This window comes from Puma concolor, chromosome A3 (genome assembly GCF_028749965.1).
Source record: "Puma concolor isolate L17-30 chromosome A3, mPumCon1.1.hap2, whole genome shotgun sequence".
Lineage (NCBI taxonomy): Eukaryota > Metazoa > Chordata > Mammalia > Carnivora > Felidae > Puma > Puma concolor.
In genome coordinates this window covers 6,005,575-6,022,177 of record NC_141669.1, presented here as the reverse complement: position 1 = coordinate 6,022,177, position 16,603 = coordinate 6,005,575, and the positions used below count along the sequence as shown (strand labels likewise).

Below are 16,603 nucleotides of genomic sequence, written 5' to 3'. Positions count from 1 at the left end.
CCCTTTGTAAAATTTCTTCTGCTCCAGCTTCCCCGGAGGAAAAAACAAAACAATCCAAAAATGAATCATAGAGCGATAGGCACTTGGCTGGAAATCCCGACTCACAAGCTTGACCGGAGGGGTCACCGTATCACAGCACTTGGGAAAGTGACCACTGCAGTCAGGCTGTCTGTGCTTGTATCACAGCACTTACTGTCTGGCCTCGGGAAGGTTACTTGGCCTCTCTGGACCTCAGCGTCAGCTTTTGCAAGATGAGGATAATGCCAACATGTATGCCGCAGGACTGTTGAACCGATTAAATGAAATAATGAAAAAAAAAAATGAAAAAAAACATGGTAGTTAACATTATGAGCTACCCTCTTGGTCAAGTCTTAGCCTCGTTGACTTGACAGCTCTTCAAATATTTGATAATTGTTACCATTTGTTGAGTGTTTCCCTCACACCCAGAACTTCACCCAAACCTCTTTGCTTAACCATTTGGCATTTTGTAGTGAGGAAACCGAGGCTTAAGATGAGCCAGAGGGCAAATGTGTTGAGTCAGAAGTTGTGCTCAGGTCCGTCTGATGCCACAGCCTCTATTCTTTCCTGTACACGGCACTGAAGAACATTCCCATTCTTCCCTTAGGCCCAAGGTACCTGCCCTTTCCTTTCTCCACAAGCCTTCCAGGCTGGCCTTGGGGGTGCAAGGAGGAAAGGGCAGGTGTTAAGCCACAGCGAACGGGCTCCACCAGGAGGGGAAGGTATGAGGGCTGGAAGCTGCGAAGAAGCAAGCTCATGGCAGGTGTTACCATGTACAGCAGGCCTTTCCTAATGAGCAAAACAAGAAGAGAAAACTGACAAACAGAATTTGGCTCCGTTTGAAGGTGTGAAGAGAACAGCCCAGCTCTGAGAGACATTTCCATGGAGCGCAAGACCCAGGAGGCCTGGCTCTCCCGATGCCGGGAGGGCTGCGGTCACTGCCCAGCTTGGAGAGCAGCTGAGGCCCTGCCCTGAGGTCGGGCTGACGGACTTGTCTGCAGTGCCTCTCTCTCTCTTTAAGGTTTATTTATTTATTTATTTTGAGAGAGAGAGAGAGAGACAGAGACAGAGACAGAGAGAGACAGTGTGTGTGCAAGCAGGGGAGGGGCAGAGAAAGAGAGAGAGAATCCCAGGAAGGCTCCACACGAGCAGCACAGAGTCCAACGCGGGGCTCTTGAACTCACGAACTGTGAGATCACTACCTGAGCCAAAACCAAGAGTTGGAGTTTGACTGAGCCAGCCAGGTGTCCCTGCAGTGCCTCTCTTGAGGACACAGACACGTCTCCCCTCTGAGAGTCCGTGTCCCCTGTGGTTGGACGGTGAGGGGCCATGAGAAGGGCAGCCCTGAGAGAGTCTGGCTGACACCTGCTGACAGGTATGACTGGGGTGGTCAAGCCCCGCCATTCACCTGGGCCGAGAGAAACACCGTCCTGTCACCAAGCAGTAGAAGCATGACCGTTATTAGTCTTTCTTTTCGAATTGATGCAAAAGGTGACTTCTTCCACCCCGTCACACGTGTGGTCACCTGGGGTGAGATGCAAGGACAGCGTGAGGTTGCGGCCGCCGTTGTTAGCTCCTTTGGGACGGCACTGGTCGGGTCCTTCCACTGCTCGGTGGTGACAGCCATCAGGGGGCATCAGGGCACTCCCGACAGTTGTTGGGGTATGACGTCTTTGATTTTTAGAGCACTTGGCCGTCATTAACTAAATGCCCACCCCTGATTACCGCCAGGCCAAGGTTGGCCGAGGTCTGCAAACGTAGCATGGAGTCCATGCCATCTCCTCTCCCAGCTGCGAGGAACCTGCTTTCACTGGCAGCGATGATAACATCTCGGGCTTGACCTAGTTTTTATTTTTAAACTTCACCGGTGTTGTTTGTCTAACTCAGCCTTTCAATAGCTGTCTGAGATTTGGCCTCTTACGAAACCGCCATAACAAAAAGAGACCTTTCAGGCAGTCGTGGGGGAGAGGGGTGCTTTAAGGACCAGGAAATGGGAAGACAAAGCCCTGGGTGATTTTCAGGTATTACAAAGGGCCTTCTGATTTGTATTTTAGAGGAAATGTGGAAGGTCTGTATTAGCGTGAGTGATACCATAACGCTAAGTAAAGTGCAGATGAAATTCCCCCTTGTAATTTACCAGCTTCCCTCTGGTATTCGTGGCTTTCAGAAGTAACATCAGCTGGGTTCATCTCCAGAAAATTCCTCCTTGGGATTGCTGATCTTCCGTTATTGGGAAGTGTGGTGGGTTTTTGTTTTGTTTTGTTTTGTTTTGTTTTTTTCTCTCTTTCATTAAAGAAAGTGTGCTTTGGCCCAAAGGAGAAATGTTTTGAAGTTAGATCTGGATTTGGATTTTGGTTCCGATATTTGGTGACTTGGGACCCTGGGAAAGTGCATTTCTGATCTTCCACTTCCTCATCTGTAAAAGGGGGATCGAAGTGAAGATCTCAAGGGGTCGTCAAGATCGTAGGTAACGTGCATGGAAAAGAACAGAGAGAGGAGTTTCAATTAGTGCGCGTTCGCCGAGACAGAACGGCCGGCGGGCCGGCAGAGCACGAGCAAAAGTCACCAGGTAGTGAAAGCACCGAGGCTGCTCCGTCAACGCGAGGTGCTTCTGTATTTTTCATGAAGAGTGAAGGAACAAACACGGGCAGCATCTGTCAGCGATGAACCAAATCACCGGTGGGAGAACAAGATAAAAGCCTTGTAGGGCCCTGGGCTGCCTGCTGGCTCTTGGTTCAAAGAGAAGGAGCACCTGATAATTCCTTAGGAGACTGTCCCTCCACGGCAAGGACAGCATGCCGGAGCGGACTTGATCACTTAGGGACTCTGGACGGGTAAATAAATCTTTACTTCCTGCATCTTCCAACCCAGATGCGAGACCCCCGCTTGTTTGTTTTTATTGAGCTGATTGTGTTTACCTTCTGAAACTTCTCCTCAAGGCAAAGCAAGGGGCTGGGGGTAGAAAAGTATGGGTGTCATTCTAGGCTGTTCCCAAGTGCATCCCTTCGGCTGCTGGATTTATGCTCCCTCACGTGTAGGTGAGGGTTTGGAATGGGGGGTGCCTTGGGGGCTGTCCTGCTCTGGGAGTCCGGGGCCCCTACTAAATGGGGAGTGGCCATCTGGGCCAGGTTCTACTCATGCTGGGGCACATCCCATTGGCAGAACAAGCACCTGGCCAATCCCATCGTACGCGGGGTAGGAAAGCATGCTTTCTTCCAAGGGCATGGGGGAGTGACTATTTGCTAAGCTATAATTCAATTTGTCACTGCCAGTCTGAAGGCAACGAATTTAATTAAACAAATTCTCGAGCTCTCCGTCAGCTTTGTGTCACTCCAGTTCTTATATAAAACATTCCAGGGAGCTTAGCTCTTCATCAGTGGAAACTGTCTAGTCATGCCCTGATCAGAATTCAAGGCCAAGCAGGGACCATTATTTGAGCTGTAGATTTAGCTGTTTGGTATTCACACATCCCTAATGATCTTGGAAAGTATAATGTTTTCTAACAGCTGTAAAGACAAGAGATTCTAACATGATCAACTATACATAATATCCATGGAATTACATTGAGTAATGTAATGATGTGTTATGCTGTAATTAACACATTATGAATACCTAATTTGAAAGGTTAATGAAATTGACAAACATACGAACACTGTGGGTATCATCAATAACACTTAATGACAAATCTCTTGTTTTCATTTACGGAATCAAATAAAATGGGAAGATTCCACCACAACAACTGCATTCTTTTTTTGGTCATAAATTAAAAAGAGTCTGCACGATATATTTTGTTTTAATTTGGAGTGTAGGTTTACAGAGTATTTTATACTGCAGATCTATGTGTAAATGATATTTAACACAACAAGCTCATAATTACTTTAAATGATCATTTTGTAGTTTTTCTGCAAAGGGTTATACTTGCTAAGGGGGAATATTTTTTAGTTAGACAGATCAAAGGAAGTGCCAGGACCAAGGGCAACTGCCATGGGAAAGCCATCCTCAACAGCAAGCTGTGTTCCTGCAGGAGGACCTTCCCATCTGGGCTAAAGATATACAGTTTGTCATCTTAAAACCGGGAAGAATGATGTAAGAACAAAATTTTGTTTCTCTTCAGATCCCTGGGTGAACTTTCAGTTTAATTGATAGGTTTTAAAGCCATGGAATCTACATCGATAAGCTAATTAATGTCAATAAAACTCAAACAAATAGAAGGGGCCCACTTTATTTTCATTTCTGATATAAAAGTCCTAAAAGAATGGATATCATCCATGTTAATGTTTTCATAGAAAGAAAAATTTTGTTCTTTTTTTTTAAATTTTATTTTTATCTTTTAATTTACATCCAAGTTAGTTAGCATCTACTGCAACAATGATTTCAGGAATAGATTCCTTAGTGCTCCTTACCCATTTAGCCCATCCTCCCTTCCACAACCCCTCCAGCAACCCTCTGTTTGTTCTCCATATTGAAGAGTCTCTTCTGTTTTGTCCCCCTCCCTGTTTTTATATTATTTTTGCTTCCCTTCCCTTATGTTCATCTGTTTTGTCTCTTAAAGTCCTCATAGGGGTGAAGTCGTATGATATTTGTCTTTCTCTGAGTGACTAATTTCACTTAGCATAATACCCTCCAGTTCCATCCACGTAGTTGCAAATGGCAAGATTCCATTCTTTTTGACTGCTGAGTAATACTCCATTGTGTATATATATATATATATATATATATATATATATATATATATACCATATCTTCTTTATCCATTCATCCATCGATGGACATCTGGGCTCTTTCCATACTTTGGCTATTGTTGATAGTGCTGCTATAAATATTGGGGTGCATGTGTCCCTTCTAAACAGCACACCTGTATCTCTTGGATGAATGCCTAGTAGTGCAATTGCTGGGTCGTAGGGTAGTTCTATTTTTAGTTTTTTGAGAAAAATTTTGTCCTTGAGTTCTTACCTCTACATCAATAATGCCAATACTAATACTAACACCACAGTATTGATAAGAGTAATGATAAGAAGGATGACTTCACATTACACAAAACACCTTAAATGCATAATTGGTTGGACCCTTTTAGAAAGCCAGTAAAATTATTGAGAAAATGTTGTAACTCCATTTTGTTAACGTTGAAATGAAATCTGGAGAGCTTAAATGACTTGCCCAAAGTATAATGGTTAAGACGTGACAGGCTGTGACCTGCTAATTCTGTGCTTTTCCCGCTAAGCTTCACGTTTCCATCTCTAGGCTTCCAGAAGCCATGGTTTTCTGTTAGCCATTTGTAGTTACACATTATTTTTGTTTTAAGTGATTAGTTTTCTGATTGTCAAAGTAACAAGTGGCCATTGTAGAAAATTTGAAAATATAGTGGAATATAAGGAAAAAATAGTAACCACCCTACTCCTGGAATCCAGTCCTGCAAAACTAACACATATTAACTGTTTCTTGTGTGTGTGTGTGTGTGTGTGTGTGTGTGTGTGTGTGAACTCCATCCTTCTTTGTCCTAGGTTTTTTCAGATGGTTGGATGCGACCAATCAGGATTTTGGAGGACACCAGGTCACAAAGCTGACCCAGTCCTGAGCCTCATGGAATCACAGAATCTGGAGGTCAGACAAAATGTAGGAATTGCTTTTGCAACATCTCAGGAAAACGGGCTTCCCAGTCCCATTTGACAGCCTCAGTTATTGTCAGGCTTACCGCTCATGTGTCGCTGTCCCCTGATGGTATCTCAGGCTGTCCCAAGGCTGCTTTCTGGGTGGGGAGGGCTTCTTGGAGAGTGCTGAGAAGTTGGAGTGTTCCCTCTTCATTCCTCAGACTCTCCAAGTCCACTTCACAACCAATTTCAAGTCACTTAACCTCTCTGAGCCTCACTATCTTCATCTGTCACATGGTGATAGAAGCATGGGATCAACACCTTGATCCTCCATTAAGTGTTCATCCCTGAGATTGGTATTATTGTCACGACCAACCAGTGTTCATCCTCCATTAAGTGTTAATCCCTGAGATTGGTATTATTGTCACGACCACTGCCTCTGCCTACCTCGTTGGCTGTAGGCATGGACTGGGTCCACTAGTACTCACTTGTTCCCCAGACACTGTGCACCTATATGTCTCCCCCTAATTCCTGTACCTTCCTCCCTAGGGGAGGCTCTGGAATATCCTCCTTCCTAGTCTGGTTCCCACACCATGCCCCCTCCCACCCTCTCTGAGAACTCTGATTCACTGGAAGGAACTCAGCTCCAACCCACTTGCCTTGCCTGGGGCACCCGGCCTCAGTGTGGGAGCCCAACGACTGGGGTGTGGGTGGGGGTCCAGCCTTTTTTTTTTCACTTTTGGAGTATTTACTTAACAACCATGAGCCTCAGTGTTCTCACTCTTAAACCAAAGGGAATGTGCTGTGAATATGAATTGAGGCGAGCCACTGAAGGTGTGTTCAGGTAACACGTGTGCTTGAGGTATTGGCCATCTCCTCCTTCACACACATTTTCTCTCTTGGTCCTCACTGCCACTCAGGAAGCAGGTGTCACTACAGGTAAAAACACTGAGCTCTGTGGGAGAAGTGACAGGCTCAAGGCCACCCAGATCCTCTGACTGGGCTCAGAGGTGAATCTAGGACTCCAGATCCTACGTGTTATCTACCATAACATGCAAACGTACTGTGACTGATCTAGTAGCTTTTCAAACTTTTTTGAATTAAATCAATTAAATCAAATACAGCAGCAGAATACTCTGATATTCTGATCTCGTATTTGAGTAATTTATTTGCATTTTATGCTGGGTTTTGATGCAGGGCCGGGAAATCAACAAAACTTTTATTTTAAAGGGGAAAAAACTAGAGGGATAGAGAAATTGCCTTCTCATAGCTGAGTACCAAAGGGAGTGTCCCAGGCTGCTTATTTTTTGGAGATTGAGACCCCAAATGTCACAACACTGGCATTCAAAAGCCCAAAAGGTAAAGCAGCTTCTTCTGGCATATTTGTTTTTTTTTTTTTTTTTTTAATTTTTTTTTTTCAACGTTTATTTATTTTTGGGACAGAGAGAGACAGAGCATGAACGGGGGAGGGGCAGAGAGAGAGGGAGACACAGAATCGGAAACAGGCTCCAGGCTCCGAGCCATCAGCCCAGAGCCCGACGCGGGGCTCGAACTCACGGACCGCGAGATCGTGACCTGGCTGAAGTCGGACGCTCAACTGACTGCGCCACCCAGGCGCCCCATCTTCTGGCATATTTGTGATGTTTCCTGTCACCAGTCTGTGCCTGGGATAACAGCAATACATCCATGCGCTTTACTCTGCACAGAACATTTTTTTCAGCCTTGCTCATTAGTAGATGTAAGCCAGCCAGTAACCCCGTGGGGTGTGTGTGTGTGTGTGTGTGTGTGTGTGTGTGTGCGCGCGCGCGCGAGCACCGCGTTGCATACTGTCCCCATCCCCTCGGGGATCTCCCTGGCAGCCCACAGGGGCTGTCCCCCTACCCCAGATTTCGTCTTGCAGCTTGCCCTTCTGAAATTGCTTCAGGTATGATTCTATCTCGAAGACTGAAGATCGGACTTGAAAAGGAGCCAGCTCTCATAGTGTCATTCCTGACAGATTTCTTAATTAATCTGCTCAGATTGTCAATAGTGTAATTCACTGTTGATTTAGAAACTAGTTATATGAGCACTGCTTAGTGCCATTGTGGGAAAACATCTGAATAATTCAGCTAATAGATGGGAAACTCACCCAGATTGCTGGGGCACAGGGAGCAAAGAGCTAACTCGCATGAGATGAGCTCGAGCAGGGTGATTCCAGCAAATTCCAGGGAGCGGGGAGAGGTTGTCATATTATTGGGGGCAGCAGCTGCCTGGTTTAATTATTGTCATTTCGGTTTTTGGAAAAAGGAACGTGGGCCTGGTATTCTCACAGGCAGAGGCCATTAACACACTCTTGAAAAATATTGCAGAATTTCAGTGTAAAATGTGTGATCTAGTTGATTACTAACTCAGAGCTACTCAGCGTGTTAGTGGGTCCCATTCTTGCGATGCCATATTATTTTTATATGATTCTTATTCAACATATGTGAGTTTAGTGATATGTACCATCCAAGGAATATAAAAATGACTTCCTTCTCTTCTGGGAGATTGGTAATTATTTGGGGGTTTCCTAGAATTGAATAGATGTGTCCTGAGATTGGGGTCATCACCCATTTTACACCAAAACTTGGAGCTGTGTTGAAAATGAAGTTTATAGGTTGGTGAGTCTGCTTATGTGAAGAGTCTTACGTAAACATTAAAACTCAATCACTTTTAGTTATATACTTAACATTTTGTTTTTATTGAAAATCGTAAAATTATATGAAGTTGAGCTGTTATACTAAATTTTTTTGCCTTGGTGGTTAGAGTTTTAACAACCCTTAAGTGCAGACGAGTTAGTGGCTAAATGTAAATGTTAATCAGAATCATGGTGCTTTTGATAGGAAATGTTAATTCAGTTCCATTTATCTGCAGCTTCTCACGCTTGTCTTCTATTTTCTATCTCCCTTTCTCCCCCCCAACATCTTCGCATGCATGACAGCTCATGTGCACACACACGTGCACACACACAAACATACATGCACACACAGTACACCAACACATACATACGTGCACGCACCCACGTGTGCACACACATGCACATGCACGCACACTCTTGTCTGTCACCTCTCTTCCAGCTTTCTTTTTTTTTTTTTTCAACGTTTTTTATTTATTTTTTTGGGGACAGAGAGAGCATGAACGGGGGAGGGGCAGAGAGAGAGGGAGACACAGAATCGGAAACAGGCTCCAGGCTCTGAGCCATCCGCCCAGAGCCTGACGCGGGGCTCGAACTCACGGACCGCGAGATCGTGACCTGGCTGAAGTCGGACGCTCAACCGACTGCGCCACCCAATCGCCCCACCTCTCTTCCAGCTTTCTATGTCACGTGAGGTCTTCAGAGAAAGGGAAAGAGCAAACAGCATCCAGGGCTGATAGCCTGACACTGACGGACTTCTAGCAGGTGTGAGGCAATTCTGCACGGGGTTCTGTGGCCTTGGATTTGAATACAGGCAGGACTGATTTTTAAATCCTAAACTACACTGGGAGCCTTAGGGGACACGATTGCCCTTTGGGGGGTAGTGAACAGAAATGCAGCAAACGGTCCTTGAATGCATCTTGGCTGTCTGGAGAGGACATGGGTAAAGTAGGGCGTGGGTTAGAATCCGGCTTGGCTGGAGAGAACATGCCAAGTCACAGTGGACCGCACGGAGATAGGGATTCTCTCTCTTTCACCCAGGAAGTCTGGTGTGTGCAGCCGGGGGCTGGGGTGGCCACTCCACGTCACCAGGGACCCAGGCTCCTTCTGTCCTGCTGTTCCACCATCCTGGTCAGCACACGATTTGCTCAAATCCCATGGTTCATTCATGGTCAAGATACGTGTGGGCGTTGGCGCTATCACACCCGTATCTCAGAGAGAAGGAAAGAGGCAGAGGACAAGGGGCACCGCTGCCCTCCCTTCTGCTTTTGTTAAGCAGCTCTTCTGGAATCGCTCCTTCCTTTGCCTCCACGCATTTCATCTTGCACATCCTTGGCCGGAGCCCAGAGGGCCACACCTAGCTGCAGGGAGGCTGGGCAACGTGGTCTTTTCAGCTGGACACAAATAACAGTGATGTTGTGTTACGGGAGAAGAGGGGACCGGGTATTCGATGGTAGCCTGAAGGCCACTTCCTACAAACAGTAGACGCTTTACAACAAGCAGTTGTTACAGCTCTAATGAAACCACAAATAAGTGCTTCCTATTTTTACCGAGTGCCTGGGTATTTTGAATGGAGAAGATGATTTGAAAGGATGATTGTTTCACGAGAGCCCGAGACAACAGCACTGATCATGGCTTTGTGTCACTTGTGCTGTCTACAACCCCAGCTCCGGTCAGGGAGTCGAGGGGCTGATAGATGGTGTCAGTATGGAAAGAATGGGTGACAGGTCCCTGAGTTTTCTAATAGCATTTGGAGAACGGTATGCCTTTTGTTGAAAAAAAAAAAAAAAGTATTGTTATTTATGTGTGTAACACCAGCCTTGTCTGATAGGGTATTCCCTGGGAATCTAATTTATAAATAATTACTTGACAGAATGGAACTGGCTGGAAAAGTCTGAATATGCGGAGGCATATTAGAGGCAAGTTAGGAAAGCCAACCTCAGGGCCCAGACACAGCGGACGCACTTAGCCAGTCATTAGCAGAGGTGCTGGGAGCAGCTGGTCTACCTGGGATCCTGACGGAACGCCTGTCCCCAAAGAACCGATACGGGGACAGCCGGGTTTTTCTCCCTGTGCAGAGTGGGAGGCCGGTGTTCAGAGACAAGGAGGTGCTAGGGACTGAGGATTGGTGTCCCTGCCAGATTCTCGTGTGGAATTCCTAGTGTGGTTGCATTTGGCGATGGGCCTCCGAGGAGGTAACCAAGGTTAATTGAAGTCATGAGGGTGGGGCCGTGATCCAATAGAATCAGTGTCCTTGTGAGAAAAGGAGGATATGCCAGGGCCTTCTGTGGGTGGAAGCACCTGGGAGAGGTCACGTGAGGATAGCGAGAAGGCGGTTGTCTAGCGAGAGAGATAGGGAGAGAGCTCTCGACAGCGTCCATCCCGCTGGACCATAGTCTTGGACTTCCGCTTCCCGAACTGTGAGACAATAAATGCCCCTGGTTTGAGCTGGCCTGGCTGGGCTGTTTTGTTACAGCAACACAGACGCGCTAATACGGGGCGGTGAAATGGATGTGGGTGCCTCGGAAAGAATGTCAAAGCCAGATCCTGACAGTCTTGACTGGTCCCCTGGCTGTCCCGATGCTTCTGTTTTCACCACTGACGGGGCGCCAGCCTGGGCCTCCTCACTTGATTTACTCTCTGCGGTGAACACCCAGCCTTCCCCTCTCCTACTGATTCATTCTTCAGGTCATTCGTTTTAGCAGAGTGAGCACCTAGCAAGTCCCAACAGCCACGGGAAGAGGAAGGAGCCCGAGCTCTCGTGGTGACCCAGGGGGCGAACGCAGACAGTGGGGCCAGTATTCGTTACCTCTTCGGTGCCCTTCCTGCCGGCAGGGTCTACGGCAAATGCTCAGTAGTGCTGAATTGTAGGAGGCTCGCACTAAGCCTGCGAGGGAGGGGCTGGTTTCACCCTACTTTGCAGGAAAGAAAGAGGCCCTGAAGGTGAAGTGACCTCTCCATGGACAAACTGGACCTCTCCAGCTGGTAAAGCTGGTAAGTGGCAGAGCCTGGGGTCACAGCCAGACAGTGGGGACCAGAGCCCCACAATCAACTCTGCGGTCAGACCAAATTGTTCCAACCCAACTTGAAAGTGGCTCGGGACCCTCTCAGGGGTGGCGGGCCAGGGAGAGTCTTCCCAGAAAGTCATGTCCGAGTGGGGATCTGGAGGACAGTGTAACTGGGTGTGAAGAATGAGAGGGAGGCTGCAGGCAGCAGGGGCACGGGAACAGGGGAGCCACGGGGTGAGCTGGGAGCGTAGGATGCCCGAGGAGGTGAGGGTGGCAGGGACACGGGAGAGGGAGAAGGGGTCTGCATCACGGAGGAAAGTGAAAACCATAGAGAACCATCAAAGAGTTTTTATCAGGGGGATGACAGGGTCACACTGCATTTTAGAAAGATTCCCATGGCTACACTGTGGGCGATGGGTGGGTAAAGTGGGAGAAGCAGGAGCTACTTTGGGGGCGGGGAGAAGGATGGTATAATACCCAGGATGCCTGAGCAGCTTGCAAGGTTGTAGAGGGAAGCGAAGGGATCACCCTGCGGTGAGCGGAAGGGCTGACGGGTTTTCTGGAATTTGGGGAGCTGGTTATTAAACACGGACGGCCGTTCTTAAAAATTAAGCTGTAACAGGGTGCCTGGGTGGCTCAGTCAGTTAAGCTTCTGACTTGATTTCGTCTCGGGTCATGATCTTGTGGTTCAGGAGTTCGAGCCCCACGTCGGGCTCTGCATTGACAGTGTAGAATCACCTTGGGATTCTCTCTCTCTGCCCCTTCCTTGCTCTCTCTCTCTCAAAATAAATAAATTTCAAAAAAGTTAAGCTGTAACAATGTATAGTTACATAAACTAGAGTAAAAACAAAGATGAATATTGAGATTCATTACTTCCTGATTATCTTACTGTTACCCCTTCATTGTAATCTATTCTGTTGAAGGCACTTACGTCCGTTGCCCACGTCTGGTGGACACAAGGGTGTGCCTTTGTGAGTGGTGTCACATCTGTAACTTGGGACCACCTCTGATTTGGTGGGAGTATTTACACCAAGGAAATCGGCAAACGTTACAGATGAGGTTTTGTCTCTTCAGCACGCTGTGGATGAGTCACCATCCTCCAGAGATAGAGCCTGAAAGAAACCTCCACCTGCCTCCAAGGTCCACCCGCAAGCCTTCGCCAGCCTTCTCTTCTGGAGCCTCCTGATGAGCTTGGCACACCCTCCCCAAACATTAACCTCTGGTAACCTGCTGGTGTCTGCTTTTATGGTCATTCTCCAAGCATCTTGATTCTTCTGTCGGCAGAGCTCAGCATAGAGTAGAGCTCACTCTGTGCTCGTGGGATGAACCCACCCGTGAGCGGGTGAGTAAATACGACTTCAGTTTTCTACATTGGTGTCTCTTTGGCCTTTGGGGTGGGCCGTACCTCACTAAAGGGCACAACACTAAGGTTATGATAAGCCCCAAACTGCTTTTGGCCTCAAAAACAGCCCGAAGCTGAAGTGACATTTCACACAAATGTGAGTCACGCTTGATGTTGAAGTGTTTGCTGAGAAACTACTTGAAAAAGGCCACTTTTGGAAGAAACTACTTCGAAGGCGACTTGACAGTCCACTGAGCTGAGAAAATGTGCCCAGGGAGCCAGGACCCACACATCAAAGGGATTCGGAAGGACAATTTGCAAGGAGAGCCACACGTCCGGATCACCTTGGGGAAAGCGGTCTTTGTCACTGATCCGAATCAAGGGCAGGAGGGCACAAGGACATCAGATTTGTTTGAAGAGAACAGCATCCTGTTAGTCTTGGAAAAGAATGACATGAAGCCACCAAAACACCACTTCCTCCCCTCCCCCAGGCCCACTCGTCACCCGGTGAGACTCCGTACATCAAAGACTCTCTGAGCCCTGTGTCTTCCTTGTGTGTCACCCTAGTTAACGATTTGAAGGCAAATGCCCAGAACGCTGATGTGAGGGGGTAGAAAGAGCTCCCTGCCCCTCCCGTGTGGTTCTACCGTGTCCCCCTCCTCTGGGGCTCACTCCTCCAGGCCTTGGCAATTTTTCTAGGTCCCAGGAGGCAGTGGACCCAAGTTCATGGGTTAACTCCACCAACCCCTGTAGGAGCCTGGGTAAATGACTTGAGTTTTTTGCCCCATCTGTAGAATTCGACTGTTACTTTGGCCTGTGTTACACCCCCCCCCCCCCACATGGTTACAGAGAGGTCCGGGGAAGTGATCTGTCATAGACTCCACGGAGCTGCAAGCTGCTGTTCTTAGCTTTGTCAATGCCATTACTAGTGTCTGGGTCCCCTCTTATCTGACACGAGAAACCTAAGGCCCGGAGATGTGAAGTGACTCGATGAGGTCCTTGCCAGGGCCTTACACGGGGGTCTGGGAGTGGGTCCCGTGCCTCCTCTGTTAACAAATGCATTCCACTCTCGGTGCCCTTTCTTGTCAACTCTTACTTATCAGCCTCACAGCAGGTGAAGTCATCCAATAACAGAAAGCCACTGCCCATTTTGCTATGAATTTCTACCCAGGGAATGCGGACACACCCATACACCCCCGACCTACACCTCGCGTCACTGGGTTTTAGGATTAGTAGAAATACATACGCTCTTTTTTTTAAAATTTATTTGAGAGAGAGAGAGAGATTGTGAGTGGGGGAGAGGGACAGAGGGGAGAGACAGAATCTCAAGCAGACTCCATGTTCAGCATGAACCTGATGCGGGGCTCTGTCCCACAACCCTGGGGTCATGACCTGAGCCAAAATCAAGAGTCGGATGCTCAACCTACTGAGCCACTCAGGTGTCCCCCAATACATACTCCTTAATGGAGCCACATGAACGTGGGGGGGGGGTGCATGCTCTCGCTCTCCTGGTTTGATACACTATAAAATTGGATTTTGCAAATTCTATTCCTTCTGTACATTGTGCCCTCAGGACCATAGCTCTCTGGATAACCTGGCCTTACACAGACCTCAGCCACCCCCCAAGATGGTCAATGTCCATCCACTTTTGGCCCTTTCCCTGGGAAAGCGTATCATTCCCGTGCTCTACCTTCCAAAGCATCTCCTTGGGACCAGTGGTGCCCACATCAACACTTGCTGCGTTCACTTGCACGCTGAGCGGTTTTACAAGCGGGACAATGAACCAGACATAGAGCTGATGACTGAAGTATACTCCAGTGAGTGCCCAGAGGGGCAGCAAAGCCTTTCAATGGAGGGCAAAGCCTGGGAACATTCTGTCTCCCACCAGCGCCACCCTGAGTGTTCGACTGTCCCTTTGGCCCAATAACAGAGTTGGTCCTCAGTAAATGTTTATTGAGTGAATGCATTCCTGAGTCATCCCTGCCTTGCCAGGTTTGCTCATTCATTCACTCATCCACTCATTCAATCAGTGTTTCAGTCACCTTCTGTTGTGTGCCAATTATGTGCTAGGCGCTATACTAAGTACTGAAAGTGCAGAGATGCATTAGATTCACACTCTGCCTCAAAGAACCTCATTCCAACAGGGGAGACAGAAATATGCACAATCACTTTGCAATGAAATGAGTGCAACTGTGGAGATGTGACAAGGCGTCCAGGAGAGCAGGTCTGGTGGATGGGAGGGACAAGGTGTATAAGGGGTAGAGGAGGGATCAGGAAAGACCCCCTGGGTGGGGGAGGCCAGCAAGTCCCCCTGAGGTACGAGGGCTGGAGAGCAGTGTCGACAATAGTTTGCCCTGAAGGTCCACGGCCAGCAGTCTTTTCAGAACAGACGATGTCACCTCTCAGCACAGCTTTCCACCAAAGCTTCTTGCTCTGGCTTCTGGGGTGACACTTGGACCAAGGGGAAGAACACCTGGCTCCTGAGTCTGATTGCTTGACTCCCTTCCCTTTTTTTTCCTTTGCCAGCAACTTCTAGGTGGGCTCAAGAAAGTTGGAGTGCAGTCTCCACTTTTGTCCTCCAGAGTCCACGGTCCAGTTAGGAACACTGCTCCCCTGTTCACTACCCAGTGAACTTTATCACCTCCCACCCTTCCTATGACAGAGTGCTCCTTCAGTGCAGATTTCGAATACAACCCTCAGATAGGACAGTTTTCAAGGAACTTCAAAATGCAGATGGCCTCCTCGGTAGGCCTCAGGTTCCAGATCAACCAGAAGTCATTTAGAAACACTGTGAACTCTGTGACTAGCACCCACAGCCAGTACCTACCTTATATCTGAACAAGTATCCATTTCTTTACGTTCCTTTTGGTTGAAAGAAAAGTCTGGGATGGGCAGACTTAGGGCGAGGTCCTTCCAAAGCTAGGTTCTTGCTAACAAGCTCACAGAAGCACCACGTCAAATGGGACTTGGATTTAATACTTGGTTCAAACTACTGATTTTATCGATAAGGAAACTGAGGTCAGGGGAAGTTCCAAGTAGCTCTGAACTAAAAAGCAACTCGTGGGTGGCAGAACTGGAGCCCAGCGTCTTGCCACTCAGGCCCTGTGCCTCCCACCACACTTTATCATCGGCATCAGAGCAGTAACTTCAATTAAAATTGATCGGGCATGGTCATCTACGCGACAAGCATTGTACCAGGTGTCGTGGGATACGGCACCAGTGGAGAGTGCAGAGCCCTGGTCTTTAAGTATATTGTGGTCCAGTCGGGGTCAAAACTCCTGTTTGTTAAACTCACGTTCGATGGCGAATGACATTGTTGTGGAGTAGAGAGGTGTAAGTAGCTACAAACTCCGGAGAGTTCTTTTGAAAAATGGTATTTGAACCGGGACATGCACAACATGCTGAGATGGGCGAAGACGTGGTAGACGGCTCCTGATATGCTCTGTCTCTGGAACCTACTTGGAAATCAAGGACTCTCTAAAAGCCCTACTTCCACTACAATTTTGACCATCATTCTTGCATTTTATTCCTAAATAAAATAGAAGTTTTGGCTTCCTTTTTCTTCTTCTTTTCCATTTTCCTGGGATGGGTGGTATTGTTTAAAGCTGTGAGCACACACGTGAGTACACATACTCCTTTGCACGCACGCTTATGTGCTCACAGGCACGCTCTTGCACACGTACACATGGGTGCGTGTGCACGCGCACACCCACGGACACACACACACACTAGGAGCTTCCTTTTCAGGAAGGAACAGCAGCAGTTCACATGAAGAATCCTGCACCATAAACTCTTCTTCAGCTAGATTACATGCGGGACAAGTGCTGACTTTCAATTTATGCCTCTGACATGAGTCATTGAGTGCTCTGATTCTCAGTTTATTTGTCCTGTCTTCAGTACAATGGATTGAATGTAGGGTTATCCAGCCATGACGTGGCGCCTTGATGCCTCCAATATGGGGCTGATGAAACCTGAGCGCCTGGCGCTGTCTTCC

General features: G+C 47.7%; 1 long non-coding RNA gene across 2 annotated transcripts; it reads left to right on the top strand.

Moving 5' to 3' along the window:
• Positions 1-8,922: 8,922 nt before the first annotated feature.
• Positions 8,923-16,164, top strand: LOC147582203 (uncharacterized). 2 transcript variants are annotated; one of them, XR_015248837.1, is made up of 3 exons: positions 8,923-9,024; positions 10,962-11,253; positions 12,191-16,164. It is a non-coding gene; the product is annotated as an uncharacterized LOC147582203 (long non-coding RNA). The 2 variants fall into 2 exon arrangements; XR_015248838.1 differs by having other exon boundaries at positions 8,950-9,024; positions 10,965-11,253.
• Positions 16,165-16,603: the final 439 nt, after the last annotated feature.